Raw genomic sequence first — 17,944 nt, 5'->3', positions numbered from 1 at the left:
ACAATCATTTTCATGAAGGAGGAAATCTTATGACACTTAGATTTGAGCAGTGTATGTGTTCTTATCCATGTGAATTTGATAAAACTAAAGTTTACGACAAATTCAAACTCATATGGACCGAGCTTTATTAATCTTTATTTCTTGCCTTATGGTAGCACAGCTGCCCACCATGTCTTCCAAGTAGTTAAGCAGCTCACCTTTTCTTATCAATGTACCTTTCATTGATTAAGGTCCTTGCCTTTTATGCATTCAAATGAGAACTCATAGGACTCACATGCATAATTAACTCGATTGGATTGGCACAGAAACAAAATAATGTCTTCACGATAGGTTGTAAACCTCAACTTGTGTGCTGGTGATGATCGATAAGGTTTATTTGATTTGTTCTTGAAACCTTTCAAGACCATTAAGACTCCCACTGACTCCTTGACATATAAGATTCTTTTGTCAATAACCATTTCTTGACAAACAAATATTCAAGAGTTAGTGTAGCTTTTATCAAAACACTTCATAAATTGGTCCAAGTTGGTCCTTGTCTTATTCAAGACATCACAACTTTCCACATTTTACGAATGTTATAAACCTTTAATACTTTTCACTCATTGCCACAATCTTAACTTTAAGACTTGTTTTGGAACGAAGTATGATTGACTTATTGATTTAACCATTTCTTCAATTTTTGATTCCTCCTTTTAGACATACAATTGTACTAAGACTCACTTAGAGGATCAATTGAGATATGGTTCTTAATCATTAAGACCTATCATAAAGCATAAAAGCTACTCTCCCTTCTTCTTAGAATGGAGAAACTTTTATCTTTCTGCCTACTTGATTCTTCTTATTCGTTCTGCTATTGATCTAAACATTTTGAATCAATTCAGAATTACACTTAATCTTATAAGCATAATCATATTTACTAAACCTTTAGTAAATCATGACGAATATCTTGTTACTCTTATGGTGGACTTTGATCAACACACAACTTTGTGTACTCGATCTCCTAGTCCTTCACTTGACACTTTGTTAATGAATTAGTCTAATTTCCAAATACGAAATTTCTCATTCATCGTGCATCCACGTTGCATGATTCCAAATTTCTGTCCAATTGAAACTTGGGCGATGAGAAACTCTCCCTATTTGGTAAATTCTCGACTTTCCATAAATAACATAATAAGAACCAAATCCATTATTGCTAATAATAGAACCATTTTAACATCAATTTTTTCATACACGCCATTGTAAGGATAAATAAATAAAATTTAAAATCAAAATTTATTTTATTGCGGAAAAATTTTGTCCTTACAATGCAACTCATTTGAAAACTTATGCTAATACATCTTTCTTAGCAATCTAATTCTAACTCTAAGTAGTAGCTAAAGAATCTAATCTTCGAGAAATGCGATCGAAATCCATTCCTTTACGGCTAGATTTTGCTCACTTCTTCCCTTAAGCTCCCTTACTTTTCTTCGATCCTACAAAACATCAATTGTAATCTTATTACATTATGTATTAAGAATCTAGAATAGAAGCTTAAAAGAGTTAGTAAATGGATTTTACCTATATTAGAGCCATACGTTTCGACTCTCCCATCTCTTAGATCTCTTAGGTAAATGGGGCAGCTTCGTCTCCAATGCCCCTTCTCTTGGCAATAAAAGCCAATCGACTCTTTTGGAACAGGACATGCAACTACTTCAGACATCGCCTTTCTCTTATGATCAAACTTTTCGATCATAGCATGTCTTTCGTCGCCATTGTCTATATCCATAGAGGTCTCGAAGGCAGATTCACCAATCAACTTTGCTTTTCTATTGCGCCAAATCATTGCAGATTCAGCAGCAATAAGCATATAGGTGAGATCTATAAGGGTCACGTCGTAGTTCATCATATAGTACTCTCTTACAAACTCACTATATGAGTTGGGAAGTGACTGAAGAACCCAATCAACAGCCATTTCCTCACAGACAACGGATCCCAACATTCTTAACTTATCAATGTGTGACTTCATCCCTAGGACGTGTGCACACACGGACTTTCCTTCTTTATGTTTACTTGCCAAAAGGGCTTGAGTGATCTTGAACTTTTCAAGCCTTTGAACTTGTGGGTTAGGGGGAATAATTGGAGGAGGAGGAGGAAGTGAAGCATGATCTCTTGTTCCTCGATCGAATCGTGGAATATCATCTTCATGTGGAATGCTTGTTCCATGGGATTTGAGAAGACCATAGTTGTCGAACTTTGACATCTACAAAACGGGAGAAAAATGAATTCAAGTTAGTTGATAGATTGAGTCCTTGGTAGATCACCCAAATGAAATTCCAAGGCTAGGACCCAACACAATACGCTACAACCTAGAAAAGGGATGTCGTAATCTAGTTGCAGAATATTTGAAGGTAAGTGAATGACGATTCACTAATTTCCACCATGAAAAATGAAAAAGAAATTTAAGTTTTAAATCTATGAAAACTCCTAGATCCTTTGAGATACATTGAACTTTCAATGGCATGTTTATATCTCGATATGCCCCTCTTGTTTGTGACTGGGATGCCGAGGATCACAAAGCGGGTGTGAATAACCATGCAAACTACATGGTGCCCTCACATGTTACAGTCACCTATTCGATGTGCCGGTAAACCACACACGCTCCACCGAACTATGACAAACATTGAGTCACCCTTTGCTACCTTTGCTTAGACCCATTTAGTGTGCCGGTTAACCACACACGCTCCACTAACGTCTTCGCAAGGGCACAAAGTGTAATTTCATGGAATTGCATCAATTCACTTTTGCCTAAGTAACTAATATTGGGAATTTCGAAAAACATTTAGTTACTTTAGTAATTCAGTATACTTATAATGAAAGGTTTCGTCCTATCCTACCCGTTCGGCTAACGACCCTCCACTAGTCAAGAGTGTGGTGGGTAAGAGTGGATACCCATTCAATCGCCATTTTATAGGCAATTTCCTTAAACACCCCTTATAGACCAGCTTCGTGAATGAGGCCTACTAACGGTAAGACTGACTTTTACTCATACATATATATAATGTTAGACTTTTAATGTTATACATATAGTATAGGGTGTATTTTAACACTTTTAAAATACTATGTGGTCTAATTTAACAATTATACTTTTAATTCAATTAAATTGTAAACCTAAACTTTTATGGATTTACTAAAACTCTTTTAATTATACACCTTAATTAATTAATAAAACCATAAGGGTGTGATGTGAAATTTTTCAAAACAATACTAGAGTTTTAGAATTTAACATTCCTAATTAAACTTTTAATCAACTTTTAAATTCCAAAACTTGAGGGCAAGTTTTGAAACATTTCAACACATTAGGGTTTAGAATTTAAATATGCATCAAAATTAAACTATTTAATCAAAATTTAAATTCGAAAACTTGAGGGCAAGTTTTGAAACCTTTTTCAAAATATTAGGGTTTCAACTATTTAAATTTCAAAACAACAAAACTTTTGGGGTTCAAATTTAAACTATAAAACCTAAAGGGCCAAATATGAAACTTTTCACAACAACAAGGATCAAATAACAAATAATTCAAATTAACATTTAATCACATAATTATCCATATTTGATGATTTCTTGCAAAATAATTTATCAATTTACTTAAAATAATTAATCAATTATCTTATAAGGAAACAATTATCTTATTAATTGATAAATATCTTCAATTAGATTAAAAATATAGTCAAATATGTCATATAATCAGATTAATATTAATCTAACATGATAAGGTAATTATCCATAAGCAAAAACAGCAAGAAATCCCGAAGTACCCTCCTTCTGACGAGTTGACTCGTCGAGTCACCCTTGGACTCGCCGAGTCCAGCCTGCAGAATCCAAAAAAATGAATTTTCCAGTTATATCAAGCATCAATACAATAGAAACCAATCTAGGCTCTAATACCACTGATGGGTTTTGGTCATAAGACATCCTATGTGCTCATACAAACCCTAATGCTTGGATCTAGGTTTCTCTATTGTACATGCTTTGAATCCAAGACTATAAACCCTAATTCTAGCATACAAGTAATCATATTAGATATTAGAATAAGTTTATAATGTTACCTTGATTGTTATGTAGCAATAACAATCCCAATTCCTCCTTGAATTGACTTTGGAAGGCTTAGAGTCACAAGTGTCACTCCTCTAATGGTTCACAAACACCATAAGCAAGAGGATGAAGAGGAGAGAGGATGGAGGCTGCCCAAAACGTGTTCTAACCCTAGAAAAGAAGTTCCCCACGTTTTTGAGTCATAAGGGTCTTATATATAGTAAGGCTATTAGGGTTATCTAACAAGGAAACCCTAATTTGGTTGCTTAAGCCCTAAGCAACCCATAAACTCCTTTAATCAAGCCCTTGGACGATTTCCTTATGGGCTTCCCATAAGAATTCGTCCACCTCTTGATTTAAGACAATCCATGGCCCAAATTGCAATTATCTTATAATTACAATTCCAGTCCCTTAAGTTTAATTAATCTCTTTTAGTCACAAAACTAATTACTAATTAATTATTGACTAATATTAATTAAACAATATGATTTCTCCTTTAATATATTATTCTCATAATATATTAATAAATCATATTTAATCCTTTCTCTCCATAATTCATCCTATCAAGTTGCTTTGGTGAAGGCAACCCAAAAGGACCATGCACCATCGGGTCAAGTACATACCAAAATAGTTATGGACTTAGACACTAATCCAACACTTTTAGCTTTTAAAAAAGTGCTTGCACAGGTCCATATGATTTTTTATAATTTTATATGAATTTTACAAACTGCATATATGTGCAGCTAATTTCGAACGAGTCAATGAAAAAGATGATTTTGACCTTCGTTAGGGACAATATTAGGTCTTGGAAAAAATCATGCACAAACTAGACTCAAAGTTCAAACTTTGAGTTTATGGATCCCTAATCCGACTCTTGATGATTTTTCTATATTTTTTTTTTCAAAACAGGAGCAGAACGAGAATTTTCCTGAATTTCCCAACTTTGCATTTTAAGGGATATTTGACAACATAACCTAATAAGCCATAACCAAAATCAAATACAAAGATGAAAATTGAGTTCTTAATAGTAAGAACATGTCAAGAAGTTAAAATAGCAATTTTAATCACATACCATAAAGAATTACAAGGTTCTTCAAGTTAAATGTTTAACATCTTTTTGCTAACATTAACATTTTTGCTAACATTACCACCACTTGGCAAAGAATATAGCAAGGATTTTCTTAACAATTTTGCACCAACTTAAAATGTTTATCGACTCGTCTTTAAATATATATGGCTAGAAAAAAGAGAGTAACATTGAAGGCTATACTTGGTTGATTACATGACCAAAAGAGACACATATGCAAGACTACAAACCAACGCAGAGACATATTAACCAACCAAGCTTGTAAGGGTATGATTTTGGAAAAGTTTAAAAACAAGAATTCACCAAGAAACACACCCATATAAGCTGGAAATTCGACATCATTAGAGCCAAAGAAATTAGAGTGAATGGAAGAAGATTATTTGAAGAAATTCATTAATAATAGAAGCATGAACTCAAGAGAAAGAAGAATCAAGAACTTAAGGGTGTTGATCGATTCCTGGATTCAAGTGAACCCACGCCAATCGCCAATCTCATGATCTACTTCTCCCTCACCCAAGTTTTTTTTTCTTTCCTGCTGCTGATCGACGGGATGCACAAAGAAAGGATCGACCCTCCGACTACTAGAAACATGGTTTTTAGTGACAAACTAATCCGTCACTATTCTGTCACTAAAGAACATTTGCGACAGATCAAAGACAGACTTACTCCGTAGCCAATTTAAACGTGGCTAATGACTAAGCTAGGGATTTAGCGACAGACTAAATTTTTCTTGCGACGACCTTAGCGACGGAATATCCATCGCAAATTGGTCACTTAATATATAGTTATTTATGATAATGGAGACAAAATTTAATGACAATATACCGTCGCTAATCCCTGGCAAACCACTACATCTGTTTTGTAACCCTGTAGCTAATCCCTCGCAAAAAATTAAGATGTGACTGTTTTCCTTTCCATCGCTAATCCCTCACAAATAAATGATATCAACTTTTTTTTAATGAATCTAAAACAAAAAAGACCACAAACATCAAATAATTATACAATCACAAACCAAACATTAACATTTAAATACCAAAAGCATCCAATAATTTTACAATCTAAAACCAAACATTAAAATTAAAATACCAAAAAATCAACTATCAAAAGTTTACCAAAAACACTTAATATCAAAGTTTAACATTGCTTGATAACTTGCGTCCGATTAAGGATCATAATGGAATTGGATTCCAATTCACGTTTAATCCCATGGAATTAGGCGAACCAAACTCCACTTACTTTTCCTGCAATGGAAGAAAAGAAAATATTGTGATTGAATTGGTCTTCAGAAATTAATAGTCACACCAAAATTAACAGCTCATTTAGCATTTATAAAAAAAGATGCAATATTTTTAATTAAAAAGGAAATTAAAGAACTAACCTTGGTCTCTAGGTCTTTCCATGTGCCCTTCTCTGGTTGCCTGTAACTACCTTTATCAAGACATGTACCACAAGAACTCTGAAAGTGATATCAATTAAAATTATGCACATGTTATTTAAAGGTTTTATCCATGAAATATTATTTAATAAAACTAAAAATATGCCTAAAATCAATCATTTCGAGGAACTTGTTTTGTTATTTTTTGCCTAAAACCTACATGTAAATAGAGTCATAGAAGAAAGAACAGAGAAGTTGTACCCTATTTGGTGTGCATTGGATTGATGTCAATCAGACAAAATTTGCAATTTTTGTCCTATCTGGAAAAGTGAAAAAGACAGAAATGTCCTCATACTCATCATCAAAAGTTCCACCTGAACAAAAAGGTCCTAAAGATGAAGCACCATCTAATCAATGTCAACCATGTAATTTGAAAGAACAGCAATGAGCACATTCCCCTAACAAAAATACAAAAGTGGGAAATCAGAAAACTTATCACTAAACCTCATAATAACACAAAAAAAAACCAACTCCACATGATTTAATGATTTCAAGACCAAAAATCCATTGGACATAGTCTAAAAGATCAAGGATGGCTCATAAGCTGACAATTGTCAATATATATTTTTTGGGAAGTAAATTTCGATATATTTGAAAAGAATACCTGAATTACATTTGCAATTGAAATTGCGGATTGCCTCAAAGTTCTTTATATATTGGGTATCTTCATTCTGTTCGGTTTGTATGTAAAAGAGGAATACATAATTCATATAAATGAATTAAAATGACCGTTTTACCCTTCTTGGTTATGTCTGGAGTAAGTGTTGATAGACAAAGATTGTTTCTTTTCTGGTCCCAAACATTCCTTGTCAACTCAACCATTTTTTACAAAAATGCAGTTATTTTTTAGGTAAAAAAAATTGGAAATAACTTACATGAATCTTGGTAGTAGTCTTTAGATCAAGGAAGGATTTGACTGTGTTCCACCTAAGCCTAAACCCGGAACATAAATGATTTAGCATACGAGAACTTGGAAGTGAAATAAAAAAAATAAAGTTGTGTAAAGAAGCAGACTACAAGTCTTCGATGCATGTAAAATGTGATGCACTGACCTGAAGTTTTTTGTAGATATCCAAAATTTCCAATTAATGGAAAGCACTGACCTAAATTGTGATTGTTTATATTGATTCACTGAAGAGATCGCATACCTTCCACCTGTAAAAGAAATACAAGATTGTTGGCCAAATTACAATAATATCCTTCAAATTTATAACTAGTTTACTATTACCAATGTTTCTATAAAGTACAAAATGATAAAGAATAATTGCAACCGAGAAAAGGACCCTTATGTTATCTCCAAGTGAAAAGAACTTGACAAAATATATTATTAAAAAAACAAGACATTCAATGGAGAACTTCTAACCGGATGTCCCATTTCCGTCCTTCCTCTAGTAGTGATGTAAGAGTAAATCTATTTGTTTCATATCCCTGTAAGTATGTAGATTATATAAGAATGGTGTTATATATGTACTCCTAAACATTATTATGAGAAATTTCATTTCATATTAAGGCCAACAATCACCATCTAATTGCTTGTAAATAATATATGTGACCATCACTATTTTTAATCACACTGTCCTTCTGAAAACAGAAGTCCTATCTGCAAGAATAAAAGAATTAACACTTTAAAGTGCTTAAAGAAATTGCAAATCATAAAAAAGTAAACTTTATCCTTACTGTGGTCTTGAAGAACCAAGGACACAAGTATATGAAAAGTTACAAGTATGTCTACCTCTCTAGAGTATAGAAAAACACCCATAACATGGAGGAGCAATATCGGAAAATGAACATGATATCAAATTACTAATATTATGATTATCTTCTTGACATCTTGCTTGTTTAAATAGCCCAATCCTTGAAGCAAGATACATACTTTAAGCATGTAATTTGGCTTAATGATTACTATTGTGACAACCAAAGATTGTCCAGTATGATGGTTTGTATATGTCATGGATTCTAGGATCCATGATTGAGTCTAAAAAGAGGGCATCATCAATTAATTATAATGTATGATTCAGAGAAACTAAATTTACATTCAATAGGAGAAATGAATATGTACCTTCATATGGGAATCGTAGTTTGAAGTATCACAAAGCATGAAAACAAAGAAGACCTGAATTAGGCATACTAATGCAGTTTGTAAGAAGTAACAAACTAATGACAAGAAATCTTTTAGCAATCTAGTTGGGGTAGGTTAAGATGAAATTCGTAATAAATTACCAAAGAGGCATATACTATGAGTGTTTGGAACATCAATATATAGGTTTATTTAACAACGATTTCCTAAAATACATAAGTATTTGATACTAAAGTTTATTGGTAAAAGATTGGAAGTGGCTTCTTTTTCTTGATCGGGTGTAAGGATGACCAAGGTTTTTGCTTCCAGAGAACTTATATATAATTATATATTACCATCATATTATGAAATGAAAAACCTTGTATATAAGGAATTATCAACTTCACAAGTGAGTGAAATTCACAGGGATAGTTTTTCATTCTTTTGGTGTAGGAAGAAAACTTACAACACGTAGTTTTTTTCGAGTTCTTGATAGCCATTTTAAGATTTTACAATGTCTCTTCATGAAATTCAATGTCACCCTATGAAAAATCAAATCGTGCAACTACACATACAAAAAGAGAGAAATAAGAAAGTATCAATTAAGACACTTAAGACAGTACATGAAGCAATACATCAGCAAGTTCATTAATAGAAAACTTGTCAAATTAATGAATGCAATTTCGGTTCATCTATAAAAGTTCAATCAGTTTCCCTAACATAAACATGATAAACAAAAGGCAAAACCCTCCAAAACCAGAGATGTATTTCCACTTGTGTTGTCAAATGACGAGCAACTGAGTGAGATGCTTAGATATTTGAATGAATACAATGGAAATGTGTTAAATTGTAAGAAAACAAAGTCCTATTAGTGAATTGAATCTTCAAAGTTAACATAAAATTCGGATAAAGTCAAAATTCAAAATTTTGACACATTTGACCCTGAAGTTAAAATGCATCTCCTATAAACTCGAGGTAGTTCTAAATCCTAAATTAAACAATAGAAAGTGAAGATCACCTGACATACCAACTTGAAGGCAGCTCAAAATGATTTCAACAGCTCGCGATTTCGGGCCCAAGGTCCCGACGATCTTCATCATGGCTAGAAAGAAGCTCTAGACAACAATAATCAAACAGGCGTCTCATTAGATTTACAAAAAAGTTGAAAAGGAAAATAACTAGACAAAACAGTCTCAAATTTTCCAATAACGTCTAACCTAATACCGAAAATTATCACATAAAACCTCTGGCAATCTCACAAGTTCGAAATTCAAGCAATCAGAGACACGATTACTAAAATATACTGAAAATATTTTGACCTGGGAGCTTACAACAATAAAAAGAAAAAATAATAATAAACTGTAATTGTAGTGGTTTGAATTTAATCCTTACATGTTTAGAAGCCACTTATACACCAGTAGAAACCAAAATTAGGAGTTGATGAAGAATACTTGAGATTTGCTTGTGTTTACGATCGAGGATAAAGGAATGGCGTTGGCAGTGGAAAAAGTGAGTCAACAGGGGGCGATGCAAGTGAACGGTGGTGAAGGTGATTTTCTGGGCAGAGGAGGGATTTCAGTGGACAGAGATTCGATTTGGGATTTGGGATGGAATTGTTCAGAGCTTTGGGAAAAAGGTAGAGGGAATTAAAACAAAATGGGGGAATGCAAAATAAATAAATAAATAAAGAGAAGCAGGAATGAAAATAAAAGGAAGGAAAAGAAAAACGAAGAAAAGCGGGAAATGAAAAAGAGGAGTTGTCTATTTTCCGCAAGAGATTGGCGAAGGCCAAAAAAAAGGTGTGTGATTTTAGTAATCCGTCGTTTTTCTCTCGTTAGGATGTTTTAATTTGCGACAGATTAGCGAGCAAACGTTTTTTGTCAATAAATCCTTACAAATCTGTCAGTGATCCATCGCTAATACCTCTCTAAAATTCTATAAGTATTTTGTTCGAAATATTTGTGAGTTCCGTCGCTGTTCCCTCAATAATCTGTCTCTGATTTGCTACAAATAGATTCCGTCTCTAATTTCATCGCTAAAAGGCAAGTTTCTAGTAGTGTCCCCCTGACAAAGCACCTGCCTAGCCTCCCTCATGCGATCGTTTTTTTATTGCTTACTGGTCGTCGCAGCCTCACTCTACTTCTACCTCACGATCGGATGTTCTTTTTCTCTCCTCCTGATCGAAAATTGAAGCCCAAGAACAATGGAGATGCTCTTGATGGATACACAATAGGCCAAAGGGACAAAACAATATGACTCACTTCATTACGGCCCGTGGATTGCATATCCATGGGGGTTATGGACGGATTTTGCATGTAAATCCCTCATCCTTTGACCATGGCATTCCTTTCCACCCTAACCCTAGATACATGACATATTGAGTTTTTATTAGTAACATTTTAGCCCCTGAAAATCATCTACACCATTATATATATATATATATATATATATATATATATATATATATATATATATATATATTAAAGTTATGAAAGATTTTAACAGTAAAGTGACACATTTTTTGTAAATTTTGGTCCTCCAACTTACATCATTGACCCTTCACCTTTATGCTTTTGTTCACAAAGAACCCTTTCACTTTGGTTTGAATTTTTCATAACCCTCACCTTTTATTACATATTATTAGTATTTAGTCTTTTGGCAGAAATGGTCTCTCATTATTATTATTATTATTATTGTTAGACAAAATTACACGATTGGTCTCTGTGGTTTACAAGATTTAACATTCTCTTTTTGGTTTTAAATTAATGTTTTATTTATTAGAAAATACCCACCCAAAATCATAAACCCACCCACCATCTGTCATCACCACCACCACCACCGCCAAAATTACATAAATGGTCCATATGGTTTACCCATGGTGACAAATTCAGTCCATACTACCCGAAAAGACTAAATTACCCTCACACTAACAGACAAAAAGCAACGGTATATATTTTCCGAATTGGTTTTCTGACCGCTGCGATACATGACAATAAAGTTCAATTTGTGAGACCATTTCTTTATTTTCCTCATTTATTGCAAGGAATAATGATTTAGCTTTCTTTACTTATGTAATTAAATGACATTGTTTATCTTCATTTACTAGATTATCTCAATGCAATTCAACATGCTACTTTACTTTACAAAGCAATACCTTCCGACCCCGGCAACGCCGGGGAATCTTTTCTAGTTTAAATTAATTATATTTAACCTATATTTCCCAAAATCAATTTAATTAATTTAAATACCCTAAATGTATCGATTAGTTATTTAGATATTAACTAATATCTTTTTTTATTTAATTTATTTCCATCTATACACTCAAAATCAAACAACCTTAATGGAAACCAAACATTGTTAATGGAATTTCGAGTCGTTACACTTAACCTTAACCCACCGACTAGCTAACGTCGAGCATTTTTTACAACCTTGATCTTAGTACAAGGATTACATTGTTCAAAACTCCGAAAGTGTGATAGTACAGAACAAGTTCAACAAAATGTAATTCAAAATAAAACAAAGGCTTGAACAGATCAACCAACAATAAAAGCAAGGAAATAGGTTTTCCATGTTACACGAAGTGTGTACTCTAGCTCCTAAGTTCCTGAGAATACATGTGTTTATAATATACCAACAAAAATTATTGGTGAGTTCCATAGGTTTTGTCTCTGCGTATTTTTATAACCAAAAGTATGTTTTATATAAATATAACTAAATATCAACTTATATAAATTTAACATACTTTTTTCTAACTAAAAAGTATCAAATAAATAGAATAATTGTTAGTAATCTCATTCAACTAACGGTGTTGTTTATATTGGTAACTTATTATGTATAAGATTATAAACAATTGTCATAATATTATTAAGTATTATTTTATTTAATTAATTACTAACACTCATCTATTGAGCAAAGTATTCCTATTACATACAATCTTATTTCAACTTGTATGAGCATTTAAACTATGTATAAATATTATTTCAATTCTATATGTGTCCTTTTAAAGTGTACTATGGGTCTATAATGAACCTATAACCGAGCTACTAGATGAGAAAGCCATGGGAAAAACACTACAAGGGGCGTTCAAATCACATCACCAATGGTTCATTGACATCGTGAAATGTGTAGAGAATGAACATTAACGCCCGTTTCGACTCGTCGGACGTAGGTTGTAGCTAGCAACTACATGCGGGGTTGTCAATGTGTATAGATCTATATGAAAAGTTCCACACTCCTTATGGATTAACGCTTATAGCACAGAGGGCTTTACTAAGCTTTTGTGTTCTTAATCGATAAAGAGTATATCTTATATAGGGAATCCTAGGTTTATGATATCTAAAAGTGTGTGTGTGTGTGTGTATTTTAGTTCTAAACTTTTGTTAAAACTTTATTAGACTATTATTTGGTTACTAACCTCAAATCGTTCAAAAATAGGAACCCGAGTCTTAAACCTTAAATAATAAAATTTATTATAGATGGCGTTCATTTATTGTTTAAAAACTATTTAAAGGTTTTCTAACAAAAATCGGGCAGCATAATGGCTACATTTTGACCAAAACCAGATTTCATCCAATGTAAAATCAACCAAAACAAAGCATATGTACAAGTGTATAAAACAAATGATACATCTTAAAGATATATAAAATTGTTTTTTTACTACTTTTCTTTTATAAAGACCAAAGTAAAACCCTTTGTTTATAAATTTACCAAAACTATATTTTTAGTGATTTATAACTTCAAAATTTATAGATTATGCACTTTTGTTCTACATATATATTTATTTAGTCAATTTAACTTTCTCATTATGACGAAAACATAATAGACATAAACAAGTATATGAAGCGTAAATGTTAACGAGTATACGTAAAAACGACTAATTCATGTATCCCCCCCCCCCTCGAAAAAAACATAAATAGTATAAAAGGGGTTGTAGAACTCAACCTTGAAGGGTGAAAAGTGTTCGTTTCGAGGATTGGGACTCGTTTCGTGATTTCTTGACTTTTGAATAGGAGACTTTTTGGACAAACTGATAACAAAGGCTTACTAAGTTGCTTATCAAGAGCACGAAAATGTAATTTTTACACCTAACGGGACCAGTCGGCGTTTGGCTGGAGATCGGAGCTCCGTCGTGATGTGCATAAATTATACCTATCTAGCTTTAAATTTATAAACCTAAATTCTTATCTACTAATGCACCTATAGGCAGTGTACATAGTCAATTTATAAGGAAGTAAAGTAAGTCGAGTATCGAACATAGGGAACGGATTCAATATATATTAAAATAATTACTAAAAATTAATCTAAAAACAATATATAAAAGAGGGGGTGTTATCTGATTTTGCAAGTTCATATTAACTTAAATGTTTTAATTAAGAATGACTGTTATCAAGGTATTAAAAGCACTTCCGTTTTGTTTTGAATCCAACTTTTTCCTATGGTTAGTTTTTATTTATGGATTTATAAAGTTGGTTACTAAAATAGATATTATTAGCAATCTCGATTAAATCTCCAAATATTTTTATCAATTCCTGAACTACTATGTAATGATCATACACAAACAAACACAAAATTGACTAGTATGAAATAGTGAGCTATGTAAGATTTATCTTAACACAATTATGATCAAATTATGTTCTCTAATATAGATAAATTTGATGTCTTTATTACCTAATCTAAGATTCGGTGAATCCTGGCTCTACCAAACTAATGTTCATGAAATACTAGGTAATCAAGTTCATGAAATATAAATTGATCATTCAATTACACTTAAATTGAATATAAGCAACAAAGCTTAAAGCTTTATCATGATAGGTATCAAAAATCAAACACAAGCTTAATGCAACTTCATATAATCCATAAAAGTAAGAAACCAACTCATAGTTTTAGGTTTCATCTAACTAAATGAAAGTCTACTGATTTAGCTAATCGTGGCAGTAATCAAACACAAAAACACAATAGGAATAAAGCTAAACATGATCAAACCGAATGTGTAATGTGTTATATCGATTAGATCTTCAAATCTCTTAACTTCAATGGAATTCTTCCTCCAATAGTTAAATCTCACAAGGTTTTGGCCTCTAATTTCGACTAACTCTTCAGAATAATCGATGCAAGTCTATAAAATCAAATATGGAAAAGGCTATATATAGATTCCTTGAAAATGTTCCTCACATCGTGAGATTTAGGATCTCACGTCGTGAGAAATGTTGAATTCGTGTCTGGCAAGGAAATTGGCTTCCACGTAATGATCTTTTAGAATGTTGACTTCTCACGTCGTGAGGCTATGAGGCTCACGTCGTGAGTTCCATACAATCGAATTATCAAGAATTTCCTAATAAATACGTTGTGTTACTTCATTTTCGTGCACTGGGGAGTGTCTTTGCTATATTCTTCTTCTTTTTAAGCTCCATTAAGCTCCCTATTCAGCTCCAGTCCTTCTAGGTTCCAATATTTGTCACTTTTGACCCTTTTTCCTCAAGAATCTCCTATTTGGATGCAAAATGTAATTCAACTCGATAAGTATCAAATATCTTTGCAATTAACCACAATATAAATTAAAATGTATTAAAATAATGCCTAAATATATATATATATATATATATATATGGCAATATCACCCTACCAGATGGCGGCGCTTGGCACCGGTGAAGCCTTTTCAGTTGTTTTTTCATCACTGCAGAGCTGCTTTCTTTGGAGGAAAACTGGAAGTTGCACGTTGGAACAGAAGTAATAGCTGGCAAAGGTAAAGGAGGGTGGAGGTGAGGTGGATGTGGCTATCGCTGGTGACACTGCTAACGGTCGGTGGCTCAATTCTCGAGGAAAAAAACAAAGGGGGTAGATAAAGGTTAGAAAGAGAAAGTGATGGACCATATTTTGATGGTGATCTCCTTTATATTTACGGACATGTGATAATGTTATGGTGATGATGTCATCACTTCTCTAATCAAGCCATGTGTTGCCTCGGTTTTTGTGCCACAATTCCGGAATCATAAAATTTTTCCGAATACTCCTGATGATTGTCCCGAGTGTGTTGAGTCCAAATATGTAAACAAATTTCTGAAATGATAAATGATACTTTGTTTAAAATGCGTTTAGAGTTTTGGTTTGGTTATTTTTATAATTTTCTCGTTACAACTGTTTTTACAAAAGTGTCATAATTTTAAGCTAAAAATATTCGTAATATGCATTCAAATAACAGCATATAGCCTGAGTTCAAAAACGTGTTCGAAAACACTTAACAAAATTTATAGCTATCCCAATGAAGCGATACGGTGTTCGTTTCCAGTAAAATCAATTATATAACTGATTTGCATCCATAAAAAGGGGATAACTTATGCATAAGATCTCTATTTTCAGTGTTTTTATATCCACGAAGTCGTGTGAACATACTCTATCCAATTTGATCATCAATTTCTCCTAAGTATACTCAATGCATAAATTTTATTTTTAATGTATTAAATAGTACTTATTTTGGTGAATTGTTTTTCGTTCTTTAGCACTTGACATAAATTGGAGATAATGAGAGTACTCTACTTGCAATTCTGAGTATAATGACTTCAACTGCACTAAAAAACATAAAATACTTTATAATAGTTCTTATTACAATGGGTTTTGCGGTGGTTTGACCGTCAAATGTTGACCTATTTTTACCATTTGTTACAATATCGTCCTCTTTCTCCATGCAGCTAAAGAGTTCAATATACAACGATTCTATAAGGAAAAACTACACCCACCTTAACTAAGACCCAATACATCCTGCAAGTTGTGTGTGATATTTGTGGGTTATAATGTCGGCTATATAGGTAATATCCACCGAAGATTAGACATATACCTCAAATCCTACGGTTTGATCTCATAGACAGATAATCCAAATATGTAATAAAGATTACTATTGCTATAAAGTTGTGGGGGTGTACCAACTCCACTTTATGCAACCAATATTCACCATCTATAGACCATTCCACCACCATCTCACACCACACCTCAAATGGGCGGTGTTCACCTCCACCATACTATGAAAAGGCACAAGAAAAAATAAGAGAAAAGAAGGAAGAGAGTAGTATTGTAGGCTAGTTGCAGCAACTAAGACCCACCATACCATGTAGGGTGGGTGTGGTGTTTTGTGACAATCCAAGTTGTCCCGTTACATTTCCCCGTTACCGTTAACGGAATATTCCACTGTATAAAAGTTCCGTTAATTAGAGGGCATCAATTTAATAAACATTCCATTTGATTACCTTTAACATGTCGTTAAGTCGTGAAAAAGGAAATAAGAACACAGGACACACATTTTCATTCATTTGGAAAATGTCAAGTTTTATTATTACGACCACTAAATCGGGTGCGACCAAAATCCCCGTTTAACGGCAGTATCGGGTAAAATTCCACTGAGCCCCGACTGTGAAACCTATATATGGGTGAGTGGAGTCAAATGGGAGACTTTTTACACTCTCTCTCTATACTCTCTCTCTAGACCCGTTTTCGCCCCGAATCCGCAACCAAACGCTTCCAAATTGTAAGTCCGCTTACCCTAGCCTATTCTAAACGTATTAATTTATGTTTATAGCCCAAAAATCATCCAAGAAGGCATGGTATAAGGAGTTTACGGCCCAAGAACATTCTAGGGCCGTAAACCCCTAAAATGGTGCCAAACATGCCTCTAAACTTGTCCATAAGCTTGGAAATAATTAGGGGATATAGCCTAGGGGTGTTTAAACATTAAAATGCATGATTTTAGGACTCAAACAAGAGTTTACGGCCCAAGCACAAGCTTAGGCCGTAAACTCCTCAAAATCATGTCAAAAGTGCCCCAAAACACTCCCAAACTCATCCTAGGGCTTATTACATAATTTAGGGACTTATCTTCTTGAGTTTAGACCCTTGAAACACTCCAAAATGAATTAAAGAAAGGAGTTTACGGCCCAGACATGGTCAAGGCCGTAAACACCCTAATTCATGCCCAAAATTGTAGTTTTTGCCCCCCAAATGACCATAGGCCATTTCTATAAAATGCTAGAAAGGAATTAAGGGCTTAAACACAAGGAAAATGAGGGATTTCTAGGAGTTTACGGCCCAAGCATTATCTAGGCCGTAAACTCCCCAAAACCCCCTCAAATGTTGGTTTTAATCACCCAAAACGGCATCAAACTTCATAAGGAAATTCTAGGAAGGCAATAGGGGCTTAAAACTTCACTAAACTCAAAGATTGAGAGTTTACGGCCGTAAACTCCCTTGGGAGAGTTCCTAGGCCGTAAACTCCTATAACATACCCTTAGAGGCCTCAAACCCACTCATG

The 17,944-nt window shown here is 33.5% G+C and overlaps 1 long non-coding RNA gene across 7 annotated transcripts; it reads right to left on the bottom strand.

The window, feature by feature from the left end:
* Window positions 1-6,173: 6,173 nt before the first annotated feature.
* Window positions 6,174-10,305, bottom strand: LOC145094784 (uncharacterized). 7 transcript variants are annotated; one of them, XR_013703560.1, is made up of 7 exons: window positions 10,042-10,305; window positions 9,668-9,764; window positions 9,116-9,214; window positions 8,653-8,706; window positions 7,957-8,021; window positions 6,537-7,748; window positions 6,174-6,399 (listed from the first exon to the last, which is right to left on the bottom strand). It is a non-coding gene; the product is annotated as an uncharacterized LOC145094784 (long non-coding RNA). The 7 variants fall into 7 exon arrangements; XR_013703559.1 differs by having other exon boundaries at window positions 6,537-6,614; window positions 6,795-7,748; window positions 7,957-9,214; XR_013703555.1 differs by having other exon boundaries at window positions 6,537-6,991; window positions 7,198-7,748; window positions 7,957-9,214.
* Window positions 10,306-17,944: the final 7,639 nt, after the last annotated feature.

Source organism: Lactuca serriola, chromosome 3 (genome assembly GCF_051521515.1).
Source record: "Lactuca serriola cultivar US96UC23 chromosome 3, Lser_US96UC23_V15, whole genome shotgun sequence".
NCBI lineage: Eukaryota > Viridiplantae > Streptophyta > Magnoliopsida > Asterales > Asteraceae > Lactuca > Lactuca serriola.
This window is presented reverse-complemented; position numbering and strand designations above follow the sequence as displayed.